This window comes from Myotis davidii, unplaced genomic scaffold, assembly GCF_000327345.1.
Source record: "Myotis davidii unplaced genomic scaffold, ASM32734v1 scaffold200, whole genome shotgun sequence".
NCBI classification, from domain to species: domain Eukaryota; kingdom Metazoa; phylum Chordata; class Mammalia; order Chiroptera; family Vespertilionidae; genus Myotis; species Myotis davidii.
Genome location: NW_006293700.1, coordinates 5559492 through 5572061, shown reverse-complemented (window position 1 = coordinate 5572061; position 12570 = coordinate 5559492). Strand labels below are relative to the sequence as shown.

Here is a 12570-nt window from a genome sequence, read left to right as displayed (position 1 = left end):
CTAGAAAAACAACAACAACTAGGCCTTAGAAATCAACACCAACACCTCCTTCTTCCTCCCCCTGAGTCATCACTCGCTCTTGGTTCCATTTGACAACGGCCCCTGTCCCATGTGTTTCTCTGGTCCCCCATCACCCTCTCATTTCTGGCAATTTCAGTAGCTTCCAGAGCCATCTCCCTGCCTCGAACTCCAATCTAATCTCTCATAATATCTTGAGAGCTATTTTTCAAGACTACAGAATTGTATGAGCACAAATCCTGGCTCTACCACTTTCTAGATGTGGGACCTCTGTATACCACTCAATCCCCTCATTTGTAAAATGCAGCTATAATCAGTAATTGCAAGAGAAAATAATACAAACATGAGATGGTCTTCCAAGCGGAAAAAAGGCCAAATCTTATTGACAAATTTAAAAAAGTGGTCAAGGGATTCTTACACTGACAAAGACAGTCATGCTCATCTCGCAATAGCATCTCTGGTTGATTCTGATTTGTTATTTAATTAAACAAATAATTAACCTTGAAAATAGAAGTGCACACCAAGGCACTATTATTGCTTTTGCTAACTGTTGTTCCTCCTATGTATAAAAACCTTTGGCCTTTGGTGGTAATCTACTTAAAAATAATACAATCAGTACAAATACTCAGTAGCTTCCCATCACCAACTAAAAACATTATATTTTCTTGTAACTGTCTCTTACATTTGTCTGGAAAGGAAGGATTTATCCTCAGTCTTTGCTTATAAATCCAGCAATAGCTCCCAAACAGATCACAGTACTGAAGCCCATCCCACATGTCACTCAAGAAGCCCACCTTCTTCCGCACGATCCCCCCCCCCTCTCTATGCCTTGAGGAATGTTGTTCCCGGTATTTGTTTAATGTCTTTTTGTTTTATCATGTTACACTCTTATTCCTCAAAACCCAAAGCAAGTGTCACCTCCCCCATGCTCCCGTAACAATTAGCTTACACATGTGTGACAGGAATTAGTGTCTGTTTTTGGTATAACGGAAAGAGCTCTGAATTCAGAGTCCCAGGCTCTGGGATGCTTTATGAAATTCTCATTTTGATATTCACCTGTCTTAGGATACTTTTATTCAAAATCTTCCTCCATGCCTTATAACCTGAAACAGATGACTCCCAAAAAGACACTAATTCCTTCACATATATGAATGTGTGTGTAAAGCAATTTTCCCCTCTTTCCTAGCAAAAAAAAGAATAATTGGTCAAGGAACCCTTAGTGTTTTACACACACACACCGATAATGTATTAAAGAGACTTGTTCAAATAGGTATCAGTTGTACTTCAGTGAGCTAGACCAAATGACTGCTATCCTTAAAGATACATTAAGATAAAAATAAAGCAATGACAACTTAGTAAGGGTGTATCTCTGCTGGGTACTGTGATAGCTACTCGTATAAAAACAGGCATGCAGTCCCCACAATCAAATCACGAGGCTCGATTAGCCCTTATTTACACATCAGGAGGCTGGGGCACAGAGAGGTTGGGGTAGCCCTCTGTCCTCAGGCTCCAAGTGTGAGCCTGACGAGCTTAGAACAGACCCCAGGGGCCTGGTACAAAACTCTGAGGAATCTGGGATGTGTCCAGTCGGAAGAACACAATAGTTAGGAGCCTAGAAAAGTTTCCTATCTCTGTGAAGGCCAGAAACCAAGAGGGAAAAACAAAACAAAAAAAACAAAGCAACTGTTCACTAGCAACTGTTCACTAGTCCTGCGGACATTCTGATATTTCATAAAAGATTTATATTCTTTGAATATGAAATGTGACCAAATAATCATTTGGTACCACATGGAAATCATTTAAGAGTGATTTAAGGAGATGTACAAAATGTTCAAACCCGAAACTGTTTTTTAACCTCACAAATTAGGTCACGTGGCACTGGAGTCGGCCCCAGTGACAGTGACTGGGGCGAGTGAGTTCATAAATGAATGTCGTTCAGTATACCAGCAATTTTTTTTTTTTAAGATTCTCAACAGTGTTGCTCCCTTTATATAAATGAAACCATTTTAATAAAGGAGCTTTTAGCTTATCAAACAAACCGGTTAACTTACACTTCTCTGCCGGTGTACACTGAATTGTGCGAAATCTGGCAATGACACACAGCATCTTCCAATATTTCCCTCGCATAATTGCTCTGTAATAACAAATCTGACTGCTGTTAACATGGTCTGTCCCTTTCGAGGGTGATTTAATTAGATTACTAATTTGTGTTCTCTAGCATCTAACCTTTCTGGTTTAATACTATTAAAAATAGTACCACTGACAGTTCATCCAGTACTCTATTCTGTCAGTTTGGCAATGATCACAGATTTGAAAACGGTACCAAATTACTCTATTTTGATTAACACGACATGGGCCACGTTTTCCTGTGTAATAGTTTATCGATCATCACCATCACCATCCTCAACAACAACACTTACAGAGGACTTGCTCTGTTCCAGGTGTGACTGGACACCCCACGCAATGGGCGGAGCTAGGATTTGAACACACACAGCTTTACTCCATGGATCATCCTCTTAACCACATGGCATACTGAGCCACATATTTAAGATCCTAAAAGTAGTTTTTCTCTTAATTCTGCAATTATTCCTCATGTTCATTTTTCTCATTTGGCCTGAATTCTAACCACCTATGCTCTTAGCCTAACTCACAGGGTTCCACTCCCAATGCAATGCTTAAAACCTAAATTTGGGGGATTCCTCTTCTCTTTAATTGATAAGAATGGATGTTCTCACAGTTCTCTCTCATTTCCTTGCTCTGTGACATCCCCTCATTAACTCCCCATCTCATTTCTCCTTCTGACCTTCCCCTTCCCTTATATAAATACTATTGATCCTGGTAAATAAACTGATAACTTTCAGGCCTCTAATCTTAGTTCAAAATCAAGCTCTCATCTTCCAAATCTCCCTCCCTCCCCCGCTAATCCTATGTAATAAAAGGCTAATATGCAAATTGTCCCCATAGGCGGGAATTTGACAGATCGGGAGTTAGACGTGCGCTGACCACCAGGGCTTGTGTGGAACACAGAGTACATCGATGATGCAGCGATGGCAGTGGGCGGCAGTGGAAGCACTGCTGGTCCTGATGGGCCCCGAGGAGAGTGGGACCGTGGTGGGTGGTGCCAGGCCAAGGCAGGTGTGAGCAGCGGCCCCTGATCGCCCCGCCAGTCACCCCAAAGATGGCAACTGGCAGCAGCAGTGGGGTCGGAGAGCGGGTGGCTCCAGGCCAAGGCTGGTGCAAATGGGGGCCCTGATTGCCCTGCCAGTTGCCCCACAGATCAGACCTGATCGCCAGCCAGGCCTAGGGACCCTACCCATGCATAAATTTCATGCACCGGGCATCTAGTCTATATATAAAGAAGGCTAATATGCAAAGTGTCCCCTCAGGAGTTCGATCACTTGCTATGATGTGTGCTGACCACCAGGGGGCAGAGCAGAATGAAGACAGGCCCCAGCCAGTGGCCCGCAGCTGGGGGAGGATGGTCCCAGCTGGCAGCCAGAAGGAAGCCCCCCGCAGGCAGCCAAAAGGCCCTGATTGACCCTGATAGCTGGCCAGGCGTAGGGACCCTACCCATGTACAAAATTCATGCACCAGGCCTGTAGTTGGAATAATATTTTTTAAAAAAAGAATCATTAAAAACCTCATGGTCAGGGAAAGATCTGGAATTTTATTAAACAGTCTAGATACATAAACAGAATTCTAAGTTTAAGGTTTCTTGTTGTGTTTGTGGAATAAATGTAATCTAATCTGCACTTGATGATTGCAACAGCCATGTGCTTTTTATATTCTTATCAGCAAAATTTGGGAAGCATTTGGCACAAGTTCAGTAGAAAACAGAATTTTTAAAACAATGGGTGAATGTTTAAGCTGCCAACTATTATACTAGGGTGGGATTTGCCTACAAAACTCCCACATCTCACCCCTACCACTGATTTGTTAATGCATCAAACAATAAGGCGTATCACTATTTTTATTTTTTAATATATTTTTTAGTGATTTCAGAGAGGAAGGGAGAGGGAGAGAGAGCTGGGAACATCAATGATGAGAGAAAATCATTAATCAACTGCCTCCTACACACTCCCTACTGGAGATCCAGCCCACAATCTGGGCATGTGCCCTGACCTGGAATCAAACTGTGACCTCCTGGATCATAGGTTGAAGCTCAACCACCTAGCTACGCTGGCTGGGTTGTATCACTATTTTTTATCAACATGTTCAGCACATAAAATAAAATATATATTATAGCCAACAGAATAGTAAGCCAAGTGTCCTAAGGTGATAAAAAGAAGGGAAAAAAAAATTTTCCTGCATCTCAGGTAATATTATTCTTAGTTCTACTTCACTTTCATCCACACACACAGAAAATAGAAGGAGGAAGAGGAAGTAGACGAGGAGGAAGAAGAAAAAGAAGAACCCATTTCTTACTTTTTAATTGGAGAATAAGACTAAATTTCAAAGTCCACAAGTTGCAACAAGGCTTCTGGGTCCCCCTCATCTCCCTTGAAGCCCCTCCCACCTCCAGCCCAGCTCTGTGATGTTTCACAGACTGAATACAAAAGAGAAAATATCTGCAGCTCTCTCAATTTCAAAATAATATAAGAACACTTGTCAGAAACCTGTTAAGTGCTAAGCATGTAACATGTATTCTGTTACTCAATCCTTGCAGTAAATCTATTAAAAAAACATTGCTTTTACGGAAGAGATGAGATATCAAAGGTCAGACATTTTAAGTAATTTTTTCCAAAAGCTAAGAGCAGCAGAGGGAGGGTTTGGACTGAGTCTGTCTGGCTCTAAAATTCTGTGTTCTCTGAACAACACTCCCTCCAGGCAGCCCCCAGGACTCCCGGGGCCAGGAAGTCTAAAACCTTTGGTTTTCCTACCTCCTAAAAACAAACAAAACAACAACAAAAAAAACCCAGCTCAAACTCCCTCAAAGCAAATTCATCATCACAACATCAATATTTAGAACACATCAGATTCAACATGTATTACTATCTTGGTAGTTACATCTGAATAAAGAACTCGGAACTGGCTTGTGCACTGCAAAAGCAAAGCCTGTTTTCAGAGGAAGCAAGTTTGCAATTAGAAATGATTTCAAGTGGTCTTCTCCACCCTTTCCCTATGTGGATACAAAGCGTGCTCTTCTAAAAAGCAGAGCAACTCAGCATGCTACCAAATGGCTTTGAGTAACCAAGCAACACCATCTTTGTGGACCTGCCGTGCTTTCTCTTAAATTATTTCTCCCCCAGCAGTGAGAGACTGGAGCGCATTGGGTGCTCCAGGACCAATTATCGGAATGAGGCTGGATTTGTAATTCTTCATTTTCTGGAAAAGTGAAGCTCATTGCCCTGCCGGGTTTCACCCATAAGCTATTTTCATATAGTGAGGGAGGAGTTCCCTCCGGGGGCCTCTAGGCCAGGCATGTCTGATCACTTCTTCCTGCCTCTTGAATCATCTATGACCTCAGTTTAATGGGACTTCAAAAGAATTTAATAAGTGCCTGATATCAATTAGTTTCAATAAATTACTCATACACCTCCTTAATGTCTCATATTTTAAAGTACTCTTCCTGAACATTTTTTTACGTTTACTAATTCCTAATACGCTTCTCCATGTAAAAACTCTGTTTTATTTCTGAGAGTTCTGAAATTGAAAGATCAAACTTCTATTGTCATAACTTAGGAATAATATGTTCACAGCTATTAACCAGTTGCCCAGTTATTGAAACTTAGGTCCTTAAAGGATTTGTCACAATCTTTATATTCTCTACACGGATGGATCTTGAGAGTATTATACTGAGTGAAATAGTCAGACAGAAAAGGGCAAGGACTTCCCAGCCGGTATGGCTTAGTGGCTGAGTGTTGACCTATGAACCAGGAGGTCATGGTTCGATTCCTGGTGAGGGCACATACCTGGGTTGCGGGCTCAATCTCCAGACAATCAATGATTCTCTCTCATTGTTGATGTTTCTACCTCTCTCTTCCTCTCCCTTCTCTGAAGTCAGAAAATGTATATATACCAGTATATTTACAAAGACAAGGACCATATGATTTCATTCATATGTGGGATGTAAAACAAAAAGCAACAAACGTACAAACAAACAAAAAAGCAAACTCATAGACACAGACAACAGCATGTGGTCACCAGAGCGGAAGGTGGGTGAGGGGAGAAGGAAGAGGGAAAAGGGCTCAAATCTGTGGGGACAGAAGGGGACTAGTCTTCAGGGGGTGAGCACAGCGTCCTTACATGCGATGATGTTAAGTTGTGCACCTGGAATGTATACAATATCATTAACCCATATGACCACAATAAATGTAATTTCTAAAATGTTGGAAACAATTTTCACTCCTTAGCATGTTGTGTTGGCTTCACTAATCAGCTCACCAACACAGGAAGCACCTCTGTCCACACCCGGCTCCTCTGACCCACTCATGGCCTCTGTTCAGGTGGAGCACTGGCAGTTTTGTGGTTTTTTTAATGAGATCTTGTTACTGATTGTGAGAGAGAGAGAGAGAAGAAGGGAGAAGGAAAGAGAGAGAGAAACACTGATGTGAAACATTGAGCATGGCCACTGTGGGGGATCGAGCCCGCAACCCAGGCATGTGCTCTGAGAATCGAACCTGCAACCTTTCAGTGCACAGGATGATGCCCAACTCTCTGAGCCATACTGGCCAGGGCAGCACTGGCTGTTCATTTCAACCCTTTCCTTTCCATCTCATGGCTAGTTTGTAATCCATGAACACCTCTACCTTCTTCTCCACGATGACCACATTTTGTGAATAGCCTCATTTAGGTCAATGTCTCCTGAAGTGATATATTTTTAGTGAAAAAGAAAATCATGTTAATCCAGCAGTGCAACTGTCTTACTATTCCTTTAACTTTCTCAAAGGCTCTTCCAAGGCGATCATTGACCCTCAGGGCAGTTGCATTTCTTTGTCTCCATCCTGCTACTTGGCTTTTGGAACCCTCTATACCTGCTCTTACAGTTTCACCTGGAAGACCTCTGCAATGATGGGCACCTCCCCTAAGACAGCATTGTTTTAAAATTACTGCAACAATTAGAGAGTTGAATCGGGTTCACAACATTAAAAACCTGTCCTGTGACCTGTAATGATTCCACAATTCCCACGATTTTACTTCAGGCACATTCAGTGAGTTACCTGGGTGTACTCCTTGGGAATCATTATCCATGAAACACCCTGGTTTTCTCCTGCTGTGGAGAACCAGAGCAAGAGGATCCATGTTGAAATAATGGTCACTTTTTAAAAAAAAAAAAAACTATTTGAGATTCTTTCCCTTTGCTTCAAATTTTCACCAAAGAGAAAAGGTGAGCCATCAGTGACATAAAAATTGCCCACTTCTGATATCTTTATCTGGCCCTTAGAAAGCCTGCGTTGTTCAAAACATTATTTCATTAGGAGAATATTGATTAGTCTTACCCATATATTTGTGTTGGGGAGGGGGGGACATTTACTTAAGAACCAAATGCCCTCAAGCTCAAATCCCAACTCTACCCCTTTCTAGCTATTTGTCAATGCAAATTAAGCCCCCCAGAAGCTCAGGATCCTACATGCGAAATGGAAACAAAAATACCCAGATTTCAGGGTGCAATAAAGCTAACGAATATATAGTATCTAGTACTGAATTAGTAATTGTACTCATGTGATTCTTTTGTGGCTTTGTTCTGTCCTGCCGAATACAAGTTAGTCAGAGAGAAGGTTGGTGTTCTGGCTTTTTAGATTATGTTTATATGTAATGTGCGCCCTGTCCATCAGTGAAGTTTGTGTTTTAAGCCTTTAAAAGATCACTATTATTTGTGTAGATATTTTGGAAATAGCAAATGTTAAAGAGACTAAACACTGGTTTCCTAAGCAATTTGGAAGTTGGTTTTTTTAAATCCTTAAGCAAATCTTACATAGGCTGCCGTAGAAGCGGTACGTGAACCAAGCTCTAAAGACTGTTCAGGACACACTGCTTTGACCCTTTACAAAAGTTACAGTGAAGAAGGTGAGCTTGAGGCCTGGCACTGACAGACAAGTTGGCCTAGATTTCTCTTGCAAGAGAGGGACCCTCCCCGCCCCCATGCTGGACCCCCATCGTCAGCCTCTCTGAGGAGGAAAACTTGAGAAGTCACATTAATCTCAGAATGTGGACTGCAAACACGGCAGTGTCCAGAGCTCAAAAAGTATCCGTTCACAGACAAACACTGGGCTTGAGTCATTTTCTGGAGTCTTTCTTACGTGCAGTCCCCTATATCCATGGTCGGCAAACTGCGGCTCTCGAGCCACATGCGGCTCTTTGGCCCCTTGAGTGTGGCTCTTCCTAAGCCTTAGGAGTACCCTAATTAAGTTAGTAACAATGTACCTACCTATATAGTTTAAGTTTAAAAAACTTGGCTCTCAAAAGGAATTTCAATCGTTATACTGTTGATATTTGGCTCTGTTGACTAATGAGTTTGCCGACCACTGCCCTAAATCACATGCCCTACTGAACACATCATCAAGCACAAAACACTTTTTTTCCTGCAAAGCAATTCACGGTGAACCACACAGACAATATTTTAGAGCTTTCACAAAGGCAAGGTAAATGGGGGATGTATGCCATAGGAATTAAAACTCTGGCTTCAGTAAGTGTGAATTTAAATATCGATTAACAACTTGGAGCCAGTCTTCTCATCTGCAAAGTGAGGATAAAATTATCTCTTCTGTTTGCCACACCAAGTGGTTGTGAGGACGAACGGTGAGTGGTTATCCCCACCTCCAAGTGACCACGCACAACCAGGAAATACAATCTTTGCACGACATTTTCTAAATATTTAATGTCTTAACTATGCTGACATGAACGACCCGTACTGCTTATAATAAACTATTCTACACAGTTCTATATATGCGGGGGAAATTATTGCTTCCCGTGTGCTGGCTTATTTATTTTGTGAATTATATATGGCCATAAAAGAAAATCCTCGGATGACTAGATCGATTCTTTTTATCAACACTATAATTGTTGAAATAAATTTACCATTAACCTAAGACGCAGAAAAGTTTCCTAAATTATATGTAAATAATCCTTGGATTTTTTTACTGTTTGGAGTTTTCTACCTTTCACCACTTTAGGAAAGGTCAAATTTATATAGTCATATACCCCAAATTACACTTATGAGAATTGACCTAGGCAATGATGGATACAAACATAAGTAAAATAAATCTGAAGAGGGAAAGTTAGTGAAAGTATGCTTAGCCCCAGAAAAGGAAGATTAGAAAGGCTAGGTTAGAGCCAAGAGTGAAAAATGTACTGTTGGAACCTGCTATGAATTTTCAAGACAATACTTATGCATACTCATGAAATGTTTATTTAATAAATCATTCATTAATGAGCAAACAGATTGATGAGATTTGGCACATTGCTTTCTTTGGACTGTATTAGCAGCAGGAAAAAAAAAAAGGTTTCTGAGACATAGCCAATTTTTTTTTCTCTCCTTTGCCTGAATGCAAGAATTGGAAAAGGATCCCTTGATTCTGGCAAAGTAGAGTTTTAAGCAGAGGGTGCTATAATCAAATTAGCATCTTTGGGATGCTGTGCAGAGGTTGGAATAGAGGAGGAGTTTTGTTATAAAATAGAAAAAAGAGGACACTGGAACATTCATTGTACTTCAATCTATTACTGTCCAGAAGAAATCCTGGATAAAGGAAGAACAGTGATTCCACTGGAGAGAAAAAAGAATGTTAAAAAGTCCAAGGTTGGGGTGAGAGAGAAGATGATGAGCTCAATTTTGGACATGAATTAGAGCACAGCTGCTCAGTAAACATTTAAATTTATGGTACTAGATCTTGGATGAGAAGCCTGAGTTGAAAATACTTGGAAGCTAATAATTAATACTTTTAAGTGACAGTTCTCAGGAAGAGCACAAGGAGTGTGGAAGATGAGGCCTGAGGACAAAATCCGAGGAAGGACAACTAAGTAAGTGGTGCTAAAGATTACTGAAAGATGATGAAAGATAATGGCAGAGAACAAAGAGGTAGCAGGAGCCTAGAGGGACTGGTGAAACACTGGGCAAAGGAAAGTAACATCTCCAGAAGTTGGAGGCACACATGTAAAAATGACACAGACAAGTCAAGTAAAAAAAGGCACTGGTAATATTCTGAGAGATGATGGTGGCTTGGGTCAAAGAGGCAGCAGAGGAACTGGTGTATATTTAAAAGAGGAGTAGATGGGACTTAACAATGAAAGTGAGAGAACAAAAAGAATCAGAAATAATTCCCATAGTTTTGTGCCCTGGAAGTCAGAAAAATGGAGATGCCATTTACTCAGATGAGGACAAATGCAGATGGAACAAGCAGGGGTGGGGGTGGGGGGAGGCTTGGATTCTGTAGCTTATAACACATGTCCAAGTAAAGGTGTCAAGTAGGCTCAGATGGGGTCGAATGAAAAAGAAGAAGGAGGAGGAGGAGGAAAAGGAGAAGAAGGAAGGAAGGAAGGAAGGAAGGAAGGAAGGAAGGAAGGAAGGAAGGAAGGAAGGAAGGAAACTTAGTGAAAGAGATGTTTCAAGAAGAAGGGAAAATCAACATGTTGAAGGTTGCTGATTGGTCCAGTCAGATGAGGACTAGGAACTGGTCATTAGATTTGCCAAAGAACAGGTCCTCAGAGTCCTTGACCAGAGCTTCCTTTGTGGAGTGGTGATGGCAAATACCCCTTGAATGTGGGGAAAAGAGAATGAAAATGAAGGAGAGGTGGCAAGTGCAGACAATTCTCTGGGGAATTTTGCTGTAAAAAGTATCAGAGAAACAAGGCAGCATGTGGAGGTGGAGGTAGGTAGCATCATGGGAGGTTATTATAGGTGGGGTGATGTAGAGAACGTAGGTATGATGACAGGAATGAGCTAGTGGTGAAAAAGCTATTAATGGTGTAGACGAGAGTGAGGCAGTGACCGATGGCAGAGGAGACATGGGTGTGGATTTCTGAAGAGTGGTAGAAATGGGGATAGAAGTCAAGTTATCACGGAAGTCAAAGGAAGTCAGTCCATGACTGACCAACCTCACAAAAGTTGGAGATTACCAGAGTCATGACAGAATGGGAGAGGAGAATTCAAGTAGGAAGGACTGAGGAGAGTAAAGAGGGACTAAAATGAGGGAGAATGACGTAAAACGGGTACTGGGAAAGAAGGTCAGAGAGCAGGAACCCCCTGGTGTCTTCTCTATGATACACAGAGACAGAAACCATTTTTGGCTGAGTAATGACTTGACTAGCCATTCTATGTAGCTATGAGCCAAGACCACTGCCTTTTCACCGTGGATATTTGGAGGTCATATAAGCATTTATTATAACAACAAAAATTAGAAACCTTGCAGAACATAAACCGTTCCCTATTAAACTCTTCAATGAAGTGTTATGGCACCCCTATCACATTGTGTTTTTAGTAATATTTCGAAATTTGATCAAAAACTTATATACAATGCACACAGCACATGCATTTTAAGATTATGGTACAAGATGGTGAAAGGGTCTCAACAATGTGTGTTGATTTGGGCCATTGGTTGTCATGACTCTAGATGAAGTGACGCATGATCATCGTTAATGTAAAAGGTGACATAGAAGCTGAAATCCTGTTGCCATAAACATCTTATGATTAAAGCATGCAAAAAATAAGTCTGCAAAATGTTAAATACATTGCTATTCTAAAACACATAATAGTAGATAGTAGGAAAAACTGAACTTTAGTAAGTGTGAACAATTCATAAATGATAACCAGAATTCAAATACAAAAAGGCTCACAATAAACAAAAAGTCAGCAATATGATCACCTTAAGAAAATAAAAAGTATGTTGGAAGGGCTGAGAGGGAAATATAGTGGTAAGGAATCTAATAGTAAAGAAAATGAATAAGAAGGTAATTTATTTCTCTTTTTATCTCACTTCTACAAACTATAAATAAAAAAAATCTCAAGTTAAAAAATAAAGCCAAAAAAAACAAACAAACAAAAACAAAAAATAGATAGATCTCTGATGTGACCATTTGAGCTAAATGTAAAATTCTATTTTTGAGGATTTTTTTACATTGACATTATGGAGACTGTAGATTAAAGAAGAGACATATGTTTGATCCAACAGAAGACCTACTATTAAAATAAATTATATCTTTTATATGTCTAATGTTTATCACCTGTCCCATACACTGTATATCTTATCACCCTGATCCTCACATCTGTTCTTATGAGGCAACAGCTAATGTGTTGCCCCAAATATCTGTTACTCTGTTTCCAGAGTGAGGAAAACTGACCTCTAATTTGCAGGAGCAGCTTGGAAACGTGCAGAGCTGTGTCTATGAATTGTTGAGAAGTATCTCTCTATTCACAAAATTAGAATGGAACTGGGCGAGGCCAAGCAGAATCAATTCCATTAGTCCCATTTCTGCACCCCGCCTCCTCTCCCGTGCCATCGAAAGGGTAGCTGGGTCTTTATGGACAGATGTTGGGGTACTTTGTTTTCCTTCCTTTTGCCAAATGCACAGAGGCAATCCTACTTTGCCCTGAAAACAGGAACAAATGAACCTCCCCTA

General features: G+C 40.8%; 1 protein-coding gene across 1 annotated transcript in view; it reads right to left on the bottom strand.

Annotated features, from left to right (window-relative positions):
* ZFHX4 (zinc finger homeobox 4) overlaps positions 1-12570 on the bottom strand; it is a 196756-nt gene that overhangs the window by 38169 nt on the left and 146017 nt on the right. The window lies entirely within an intron of this gene.